Source organism: Panthera uncia, chromosome B1 (genome assembly GCF_023721935.1).
Source record: "Panthera uncia isolate 11264 chromosome B1, Puncia_PCG_1.0, whole genome shotgun sequence".
Classification (NCBI taxonomy): Eukaryota; Metazoa; Chordata; class Mammalia; order Carnivora; family Felidae; genus Panthera; species Panthera uncia.
In genome coordinates, this window is record NC_064811.1 from 122,690,230 (window position 1) to 122,701,398 (window position 11,169).

The 11,169-nt window shown below is 37.9% G+C and overlaps 1 long non-coding RNA gene across 1 annotated transcript; it reads left to right on the forward strand.

Annotated features, from left to right (window-relative positions):
• Positions 1–272: 272 nt before the first annotated feature.
• On the forward strand, positions 273–10,685 carry LOC125923742 (uncharacterized). The gene is made up of 2 exons (XR_007458151.1): positions 273–676; positions 10,424–10,685. It is a non-coding gene; the product is annotated as an uncharacterized LOC125923742 (long non-coding RNA).
• Positions 10,686–11,169: the final 484 nt, after the last annotated feature.

An 11,169-nucleotide genomic window follows, 5' to 3' on the forward strand; every position in this document is an offset into this window, starting at 1 on the left:
AGGAACTTGACGTTAAGGGATAGGACACCTAAATAATACCTCCTGATAGAGTACCTAGCTCTTCCCCATGATAGCTCAGGCTGGAGACATGCAAAGACTGTATGGGTAGTCAGGCTAGTCCCATGGAGCTGTGAAGAGGAAAAGATTCAGGCTTGAGAAGTAAGCAAGGGGGTTCTGATGCCTAAAAGGAGGGCCTTTGGAGCTGTACTAGATAGTAACATGGATGGGGTCAGGGACTGAAAAAGCCCAACAGAAAATAAGAATGTCTTTGGTATTTTTCAGTTGGGAACTATTGGCATTTTGTATGGAACTGTCCTGAACTTTGCAGGCTGTTTATCATCCCTACCCTTCACCCACCAAACGCCAGTAAATTCCAAATCACTGTGATGACTAAATATGTCCTGCACATTTTCAAGTTCCCACTAGGGGGCTTGTATCACCCTTGACTACCATTTGTCACATGTTCACTAATAAACACTTCCTGATGGATGTAGTGGGATACAGCTTGGAGATAATGTTTCTCTCTTCACAGGCATTTTGGTTCTCCTCTCCCACCACCAGGTCTCCCCCTTCACCCACTGAATCAATACATTCATAGTTTCAAGATGAGGGTAAACAGCCAGGAACAAACAAGACAACTAAGTTTCTGAATGAGTTGTTTGTTTTTCATCTTCAAGTAAGTGACTTTTATTTTTCTCTGATACTTTACAGTCAATTTCTTCAAAACTTTAAGATCTCCAGAGAAAATCTGAATGGGATTTTAAAATCAAAGCTAAAACAATAGGTTTTTTATTATAAAGGCAGGTCTCTCAAAAGAGGAAACGTGGGTCTTAAAATTCTAAAACAGTTACAGCTTGGAGTATTCAGGGCAGATTGTTTACACTATAAGCCAAAGAGTTAGGAGGTATGAAGTTGTCCACCAGAAGGACTGGTGGAAGGAGAAGAGAATCTGGAGTGCCTGTGACTATAATTTGGATGCTGGTGGATGCCTAAGAAAGGAATTATATCTCCTATTCACTCTTCTGAGTCAGATGACAGGACAGGAAATTTCCTGGAGGAAGAGAGTAAAGACTTAAGAGCAGAGAGGATCTTCATCTCTCTCAAGAAGACCCCTGCTCACCACACATCTGAGGCAGAATGACTGAGATGCTCCTACCCACCCTCCAGGATACTGAGCATCCAACAGTTGTTTCCTGAGCTCCGCAAGGCAATACAGAGTGGCTGAATGGTGTGACAGAATGGGAGGGGCCCTGTGGTCAGGATGAGGTTAACAGAGATGAATACAGACAGGGGGTAGCAGGGAAAGGAGTTGACAATCAAAGGTTAGACGTAATTGTGCATCCCAGCAGATCCTGGGGCCAGGTGCCTCTGAGGTCAGTACAACATATATATCCCCAGAAGAAAAGAAGGAAAGCGAGAAGGTCAAACCCCTGGATTGACTAGTTGAAATCTATAAATTGAAAAACTTACATAGAAAGTCAAGTTTTGGCTCTTAAGTGAAAAGGGTCCTAGCAACTAAGTGCAGTAATAAAGACATAAAGAACCCAGGAAATTCATCCTCAATACAGTAATGAATATTTACACCCTCTTTGCTTAAGCCTGCTGCTTAAATTTGCAGGAGTTACCTAGATGCCAAATATCAGCTATTTGTCTTGTTCAGGGTTTACTATTTGTGTGGCTTTGATGACTATTTGTTGACAAATGCTCCTTTTACTTCACTGTGATTGGAAATAACACTGAAATAGCCCCTAACTATATAGAGGTTGAAGATCAGTTAATTTTGCTGTTATCAATGGGTGAGATATTTCAGCTGGAATCCATTTTTTAAAAAATATATTTATTTAGAGGCACCTGGGTGGCTTAGTTGGTTAAGTGTCTGACTCTTGGTTTCGGCTCAGATCACGATCTCACAGTTCGTGGGTTTGAGCCCCATATCAGGCTCCTCGCTGATAGTTCAAAGGCTGCTTGGTATTCTCTCTCTCTCCCTTTCTCTCTGTACCTCTCTTGCTTGCACACACACACTCTCTCTCTCTCTCAAAAAAAACCTTAAAATGTTTATTTATTTATTTTGAGAGAGACAGAGAGAGAGAGAACATGAGTAGGAGAGGGTCAGAAAGAGGGAGAGAGAGAGAATCCCAAGCAGGCTCTGCACTGACAGCAAAGGGCCTTGATCTCACAAACCATGAGATCATGACCTGAGCCAAAACCAAGAGTCAGATGCTTAACCAACTGAGCCACTTAGGCACCCCAGCTGGAATCCATTTTTTAATCAATGGAATATTTACTCTCTATTTTGTATGAACTATAGCTTAAAAATAACTGTCACTCAAAATAGTGTAATTTTGTAATTAATTGTCACTTTAAAACAAAGACTAACAAGAGACAAAAAAGCATTATATAATGATAAAGGGATCAATCCAACTAGAGTACAATATATAACACTTGTAAATATCCACGCATCCAACCTTGGAGCACCTAAATACATAAAGCAATACTAATACAATAATAGTAGGGGACTTTAAACACCCCACTTACATCAGTGGATAGATCATCCAGGCATAAAATCAAATAAGGAAACAATATTTTTCTTTAAGTTTATTTATTTATTTAGAAAGAGAGAGAGTGTGTGCATGAGTGGAGTAAGGGCAGAGAAAGAGGGAGGGAGAGAATATCAAGCATGCCCCATGCTGTCAGCATGGAGCCAGATGCAGGGCTTGATCCCATGAACTGTGAGATCATGACCTGAGCTGAAATTGAGAGTCAAATGCTTAACTAACTGAGCCACCCAGGCACCTCAGGAAACAGTATTTTTGAACAACACTTTAGACCAGATGGACTTGACAGATATACACAGAACATTCCATCCCAAACCAACAGAATACACATTCTTTTCAAGTGCACACGGAACATTCTCCAGAATAGATCACGTTAGACCACAAAATAAGCCTTAATCAACTTAAGAAGATTGAAATCATATCAAGCATCTTTTTCAACCACAATGGTATGAAACTAGAAATCAGTTACAAGAAAAAAAACTGGAAAAAAAAAACCACATGCATGTGGAGGCTAAACACCATGCTACTACACAACCAGTGGGTCAACACAGAAATGAGAGGAAATAAAAAAATACATGGAGACAAATGAAAATGCAAACACAACACTCCAAAATCTTTGGGATGCAGCAGAAGCAGGGCTAAGAAGGAAATTTATAGCAATATAGATGTACCTCAAGAAATATAAAAAATCTCAAATAATCTAATGACACAAAGAAATGGAAAGACATTCCATGCTCATGGATTGGTAGAACAAATATTAATAAAATGTCTATACTAACCTAGCAACATGGATGGAACTGGAGAGTGTGATGCTAAGTGAAATAAGCCATACAGAGAAAGACAGATACCATATGGTTTCACTCTTATGTGGATCCTGAGAAACATAACAGAAGCCCATGGGGGAGGGGAAGGAAAGAAAAAAAAAAAAAAAAGAGGTTAGAGTGGGAGAGAGCCAAAGCATAAGAGACTGTTAAAAACTGAGAACAAACTGAGGGTTGATGGGGGGTGGGAGGGAGGGCAGGGTGGGTGATGGGTATTGAGGAGGGCACCTTTTGGGATGAGCACTGGGTGTTGTATGGAAACCAATTTGACAGTAAATTTCATATATTAAAAAAAAAAAATGTCTATACTAACCAAAACAATGTAAAAATTTAATTCGATCCCTATGAAAATACTATCAGCATTTTTCACAGAAGTAGAACAAAAAATCCTAAAATTTGAGAACCACTGCTACTGTTGCATTCTCTGACTCCATTTGGCCAATTCCCACCACTACCACCACCATGCCCCAGAGGAGCCCCAGTATGGCTGCCAGTCAGGTACACTGCCTCACCCTTGTTCACCTGCCCATGCACCCACTGCCCTCGTTGCCACACTGGTCTGCTCTCTGGCCAACCTTGCCCGATGGGGCAGATGGTGTTCATGGCTATTGGCTCAGCTGTGGGACACATTGTTGGTAGTACCCCGACTGGAGCTTTCAGTGGGGGAGGCTCGGAGCCCACCCAGCCTGCTGCTCAGCAGGCACCCACCCACTCTGTCCCCTAGCCCCTGCAGATGGGGTGCTGGGCTTATGAGATCAAGCAGTTCCTTGACTGCTCCACCAGTCAGAGTACTCTGTCCCTGAATGAGGGCTTGAGCAGGCCCTGAAGCAATGCAAATTCAACCATAGTCTCAGCTCCCTCTCTTGAAGATCCATGGGCCAGCCCTGCACTCACCTTCACCCCTTCACCGACAGCCAGACCATGATGTCATATTGTACCCACGTAGCTGGAATTGGGAGTGAGGATGGGGATTTTCACCCCACAGATGACTAGAATCACAAATGTGTAATTAGAAGTGTCTATTTTTTTAGCCTAAAATTTATATGGAACCACAAAAGACCCCAAATTGCCAAAGCAGTTTTGAGAAAGAAAAGCAAGGCTGGAGATACCACAATTCCAGACTTCAAGCTATATTACAAAACTGTAGTAACCAAAACAGTATTGTACTAGCACAAAAATAGACCTAGATAAATGGAACAGAACAGAAAACCCAAAAATAAACCCATAATTATAGGGTCAGTTAATCTTTGACAAAGCAGGAAAAAATATGCAATAGGAAGAAGACAGTCTTTTCAACAAATGGTGTTGGGAAAACCAGTTAGCTACATGCAAAAGAATGAAACTGGACCATTTTCTTACACCATACACAAAAATAAATTCAAAATGGATTAAAGACCTAAATGTGAGACCTGAAGCCATAAAAATCCTAGAAGAGAACACAGGCAGTAAGGTCTCTGACATTGGCCATCACAACATTTTTCTGGATATGTCTCCTGAGGCAAGGGAATAAAAGCAAAAATAAACTATTGGGACTATATTTTAAAAAAGCTTCTGCACAGCAAAGGAAACAATGAAACTAAAAGGCAACCAATGGAATGGGAGAAGATACTAACCCTTTATCAGATATGTCATTTGCTCAGTTGGTTGAGCAAATGACATATCTGATAAAGGGTTAGTATCCAAAATATATAAAGAACTCAATAAACTCAGCACCCAAAAAACAAACAATCCAATTTAAAATGGGCAGAAAATATGAACAGACATTTCTCCAGAGAAGACATCCAAATGGCCAACAGACACATGAAAAGATACCCAACATCACTCATCATCAGGGAAATGCAAAGCAAAATTATAATGAAATATCACCTCACACCTCTCAGAATGTCTTAAACACACACACACACACACATACACACACACACACACGAAACAAGTGTTAACAAGAACTTGAAACACAAGAAACAAGTGCTGACAGGGGTGTGTAGATAAAGGAACCCTCTTGTACTCTTGGTGGGAATGCAAACTGGTGTAGCCACTTTGGAAAACAGTATGGAGGTTTCTCAAAAAGTTAAAGTAGAGGTGCCTGGGTGGCTCAGTTGGTTGAGCACCTGGCTCTTGATTTCAGCTCAGTTCATGATCCCAGGGTCCTAGGATTGAGCCCTGCATCAGACTCCATGCTGAGTATGGAGCCTGGTTGGGATTCTCTCTCTCTCTCTCTCTCTCTCTCTCTCTCTCTCTCTCTCTCATTCTCTCTCTTTTTCTCCCTCTGCCCCTCCCTCTCCTCATTGCCCCACTTGTGTGCTCTCTCTCTCTCAAATTAAAAAAAATTTTTTTAAGTTAAAAATAGAACTACCCTATGATCCAGTAATTGTGCTACTGGATATTTACCCCCAAAATACAAAAACACTTATTCAAAGCGATACACGCACCCCTATGTTTATACCAGCATTATTTACAATAGCCAAATTATGTAAGCATAATACAGGAATATTATTCAGCCACAGAACAGAATGAAATCTTGCCAGTTGCAACAACATGGATGGACCTAGAGAGTATATGCTAAGTGAAATAAGTCAGTCAGAGAAAGACAAATATGGTATGATTAGACTCATATGTGGAATTTAAGAAATGACACAAATGAGCAAATGGAAAAAACAACAAAGAAAGAGAGAACAAGAAACAGATGCTCAACTATTGAGAACAAACTGATGGTTACCAGAGGGGAAATGGGTAGGGGAATGGGTGAAGTAGGTGATAGGGGATTAAGGAGTGCACTAGTTGTGATGAGCACTGGGCGATGTATAGAATTGTTGAATCACTATATTGTATACCTATACTGAAACTAATATAACACTGTATGTTAACTATACGGGAATTAAAATTAAAAAAAAAAATAATCTAAACTTACATTTAAAGGAACTAGAAAGAAAAGAACACACAAAGCCCAAAGTTAGTAGAAGGAAGAAAATAATAAAGATCAGAGCGGAAATAAATGAAACAGAAACCAAAATCAACCAAATCAAAAGCTGGTTCTTTAAAAAGATAAATAAAATTGATAAACCTCTAGCCTGGACTTATCAAGAAAAAAGAGAGAGAGAGAGAGAATCCAAATAAAATCAGAAATAAAAGTAACAACCAACACAACAGAAATACAAAGGATTATAAGAAAATACTATGGAAAATTATATGTCAACAAGTTGGACAACCTAAAAGAAGTGGATAAATTCTTAGAAACATACAATCTTCCAAAACCAAATCAGGAAGAAATAGAAAATCTGAACGGAAAAATAACTAGTAACAAAATTGATCAGTAATCAAAAACTCCCAACAAACAAAAATCTAGGACCAAGTGATTTCACATGTGAATTCTACAAACATTTATTTCTTTTTTATTATTAAAAAGAACTTTTTGAGAGAGAGAGAGAGAGAGATCAAACACGAGTGGGGCAGGGGCCGAGAGAAAAGGAGAGAGAGAGTTTTAAGCAGGTTCCATGCTTAGCGTGGAGCCCAACCACTGAGCCCAATCCCTGATCCTGACCACTGAGCCTGTTTCGGGGCTTGATCTCAAGACCGTGAGATCATGACCTGAACTGAAATCAAGAGTTGGGTCCTCAACCAGTTGAGCCACCCAGACACCCCATATTCTATAAACATTTAAAGAAAAGTTAATACCTATTCTCCTCAAATGATTCCAAAACATTGAAGAGGAAGGAAAGCTTCCAAATACATTCTCTTTTTTTTTTTTTTAACATTTATTTATTTTTGAGAGACAGAGTATGAGCAGGGGAGGGGCAGAGAGATAGGGAGACACAGAATTCGAAGTAGGCTCCAGGCTCCAAGCTGTCAGCACAGAGCCTGATGTGGGGCTCAAACCCACAAACTAGGAGATCGTGACCTGAGCTGAAGTCGGATGCTTAACTGACTGAGCCACCCAGGCGCCCATCCAAATACATTCTACGAGGCCAGTATTACCCTGATACCAAAACCAGACAAAGATACTACAAAGAAAGAAAACTACAGGCCAATATAGTGGCCTTGGTGAAAATAGATACAAAAATCCTCAATAAAATATTAGGAAACCCTTTCCAACAATATATTAAAAGGATCATTCACCATGATCAAGTGGGATTTATTTTAGGGATGCAAGAATCATTCAGTATTCACAAATCAATCAATGTGATACACTACATTAACAAAATGAAGTATAAAATCATATGATCATCTCAATAGATGCAGAAAAATCATTTGACAAAATTCAACATTTGTTCATGATAAAAACTTTGAACAAAGTGGGTTTAGAAGGAACAAAACTCAACATAATAAAGGCCATATATGACGAACCCACAGCTAACATTATACTCAATGGTAAAAAAAACTGATAGTTTTCCTCTAAGATCAGGAACAAACAAGGATGTTCACTCTTGCCACTTTTGTTCAACATAGTAATGGAAGTCCTAGCTGCAACAATCAGATAAGAAAAAGAAATAAAAGCCATTTATACTGGTAAGAAGTCAAACTGTCACTATTTGTAGATGATGTGATACACATAGAAAACCCTAAAGACTCCACCTAAAAGCTATTAGACTATTAGAACTAATAAATAATGCAGTAAAGTTACAAGATACAAAATTAATGTACAGAAATTGTGTTTTATACATTAATAAAAAAAGTAGCAGAAAGATAAATTAAGAAAACAATTCCATTTACAATTGCACCAAAGAATGAACTAATTAGGAATAAACTTAATCAAGGAGGAAAAAGACTTGTAATTTGTAAACTATATAACATTGATGAAAGAAATTGAAAATGACACAAACAAATGGAAAGACATGCCATGCTCATGGATTGGAATAGTTAATATTCAAATAACAACAGCATTTTTCACAGAACTAGAACAAAAAATCCTAAAATTTGTATGGAACCACAAAAGATCCCAAACAACCAAAGCAATCTTGAGAAAAAAGAATGAAGCTGAAGGTTTCATAGTCTCAGATTTCAAGATATACTACAAAGCTATAAAACTCAAAACAGTGTGGTACTGGCATAAAAACAGACACACTAATTAATAGAATAGAAAGCCTGGACATAACCCCATGCTTATATGGTCAATTAGTATACGACAAAGGAGGCAAGAATATACAATGGAGGAAAAGACAGTTTCTTCAGTAAATAGTGCTTGGAAAACTTGACAGCTACATGCAGAAGAATGAGACTGGACCACTTTTTTTATGCCATACACAGAAATAAACTCAAAGTTGAATAAAAACCTAAATGTGTGACCTGAAGCCATACAACTTCTAGAAGAAAACATAGACAGTAATCTCTTACAGATTAGCCTTAGCAATATTCTTTTAGCTATGTCTCCTTAGGCAAGAGAAACAAAAGCAAAAGACCAGAAAATAAAAAGACGCTATTGAGACTACACCAAAATGAAAAAGCTTTTGCAGAGTGAAGGAAACTATCGACAAAATGAAAAGGCGACCTGGGGCACTTGGGTGGCTCAGTAGGTTAAGCATCTGACTTTGGCTCAGGTCATGATCTCACAGTTCATGAGTTTGAGCTCTGCATCAGGCTCTGTGCTGTCAGCACAGAGCCTGGTATCATCTGTCACCTGCTCTCTCTGCCCCTCCCCCGCTCATATGCTCGCTCTCTCTCTCTCTGTCTCTCAAAATAAACTTAAAAAAAGAAAGAAAGAAAACGCAACCTACTGAATGAGAGAAGATATTCACAAATGATATCTCCCATAAGGGATTAGTATCTACAATATATAAAAAACTTATACAACTCAACACCAAAACAAAAAACAAAACAAAACAAAACAAAATTAATCTGATTAAAAAATGGGCAGAAGACCTGAATAGACTTTTTCCAAAGTCATACAGATACCCAACAGGTATGTGAAAAGATGCCCAACATCAATAAATCATCAGGTAAATGCAAAGTGAAAACCACAATGAGATATTACATTACACCTGTCAGAATCAAAAAGTGAAAGAATGAATAAATGAATGAATTGAAAAAAATAACAAGTGTTGGAAGGATATAGAGGCAAGTGAACCCTCATGTAGTGTTTGTGGGAATGTAAATTGATGAAACCATTGTAGAGAACAATGGTTGTTCTCTATTTGAGGTTGCTCAAATATTAAAAATAGAACTGCCATGTGATGCAGTAATTCCACGAATGGGTATTTATCCAAAGAAGTGAAATCAGTACTTTGAAAAGATACATGCATCCCTATGTTTAATTCAGCATTATTTACAATAGTCAAGATATGAGAGCAACCCAAGTGTCCATCAATAGTTGAATAGATAAAGAAGAGGTGGTATATACACAATGGAATATTACTCGGTCTTGAAATCTTGATATTCATAACAACATGGATGGATCTAGAGGGTATGATACTAAGTAAAATAAATCAGTGAAAGACAAACCGTATGATTTCATTACACGTGAAATCTAAAAAACAAAACAAATTAACAAGCAAAGCAGAAACAGACCCATAAATACAGAGACAAGTTGGTGATTGCCAGAGGGGAGGAGAGTAGGATAGGCAAAATGGGTGAGGGGGATTAGGAGGTACAGGTTTCCAGTTATGGAATGAGTAAGTCATAGGGATAAGAAGTACAGCATAGGGGATATAGTCAGTGATATTTTAATAGTCTTGTATGGTGACAGATGGTAGCTGCACTCATGGGGAGCATAGTACATAGAGTTGTGGAACCAATATGTTGTACACCTGAAACTTATGTAACATTATGTGTCAACTATACCTCAATAAAAAAAATAGAATTTGTAAATAAGAAGAAAAATAAATAAAATTAACTGCTACTAAGAAAACAACAAAGGTTCACACCTTAGGATAGTTTTCTTGAAACATTTTCCAAAACATCACAATTCCTAAATTGAGAACCATAGTGTAAATCCAGAGAGAAATTCTACCTCAAATTTGACTAAATATCTAGAAGCAATGATTTTCTCTTTGTTCACACTCGTGTAGGGCTTTTTTAATTTAGATGTCATTAACATTCAGATTTTAAATTTGATAGACATAAGCTATAAAGACAGCCCACCTGTAGAGATGACCAAAATGGGATTCTTACTGCACACACTCATTCCAGGTAAACCTAAAGTTGATTTGTTTTGTTTTGCTTTGTTTTGTTTTGTTTTGTTTTGTTTTGATACTGGTAAGAAGTTCGTGTTTTACATTAGTAATTTTTGCCTTTCTCTCTCTCTCCAGAACACGAGAGAATTTCAGCTTGTTCTCAAAGAATACCAAAATAGTCTGAAAGAAAGAAAGAAAGAAAAGAAAGAAAGAAAGGCTCTTAAGCTCTCCTAAGCACATAATCAGATCTTTCCATCTCTTATGGGGACTATTGTTTGGTAAATTGTGTTTTATGTTCCAAAAGAGCAAAGTGGCAGTATTCTAGTACACTTAGAGTTTCACAACAAAGTCCTGTAAAATTTCATGTTCTCATTTTTAAATATGTGGGCTCTTAAGGACAGTCTTATGTGTAAGTGATAAAGAAATGTGGTGATTACATACCTGACACCTTTTGTATTTGAATTTGATCATTTGATTCATGAAAAAAACTGCAAGCTTGATTTTCAGGTCATTTTGGTAGCCTTGTCTTGATAGCATTTTGTTGCTTGTGAGCTTTGCATTCTGCTTTTTATTTGTTGGTTTTCCTTTTCAGTGAAATGAGTTGGTAGTTCTAATGGTATCTATGCTTTATAAGTAAAAAATAAAGAGAGAAGGCTTCTTAGACTTCTTAATCACATTAATATCCTCTGA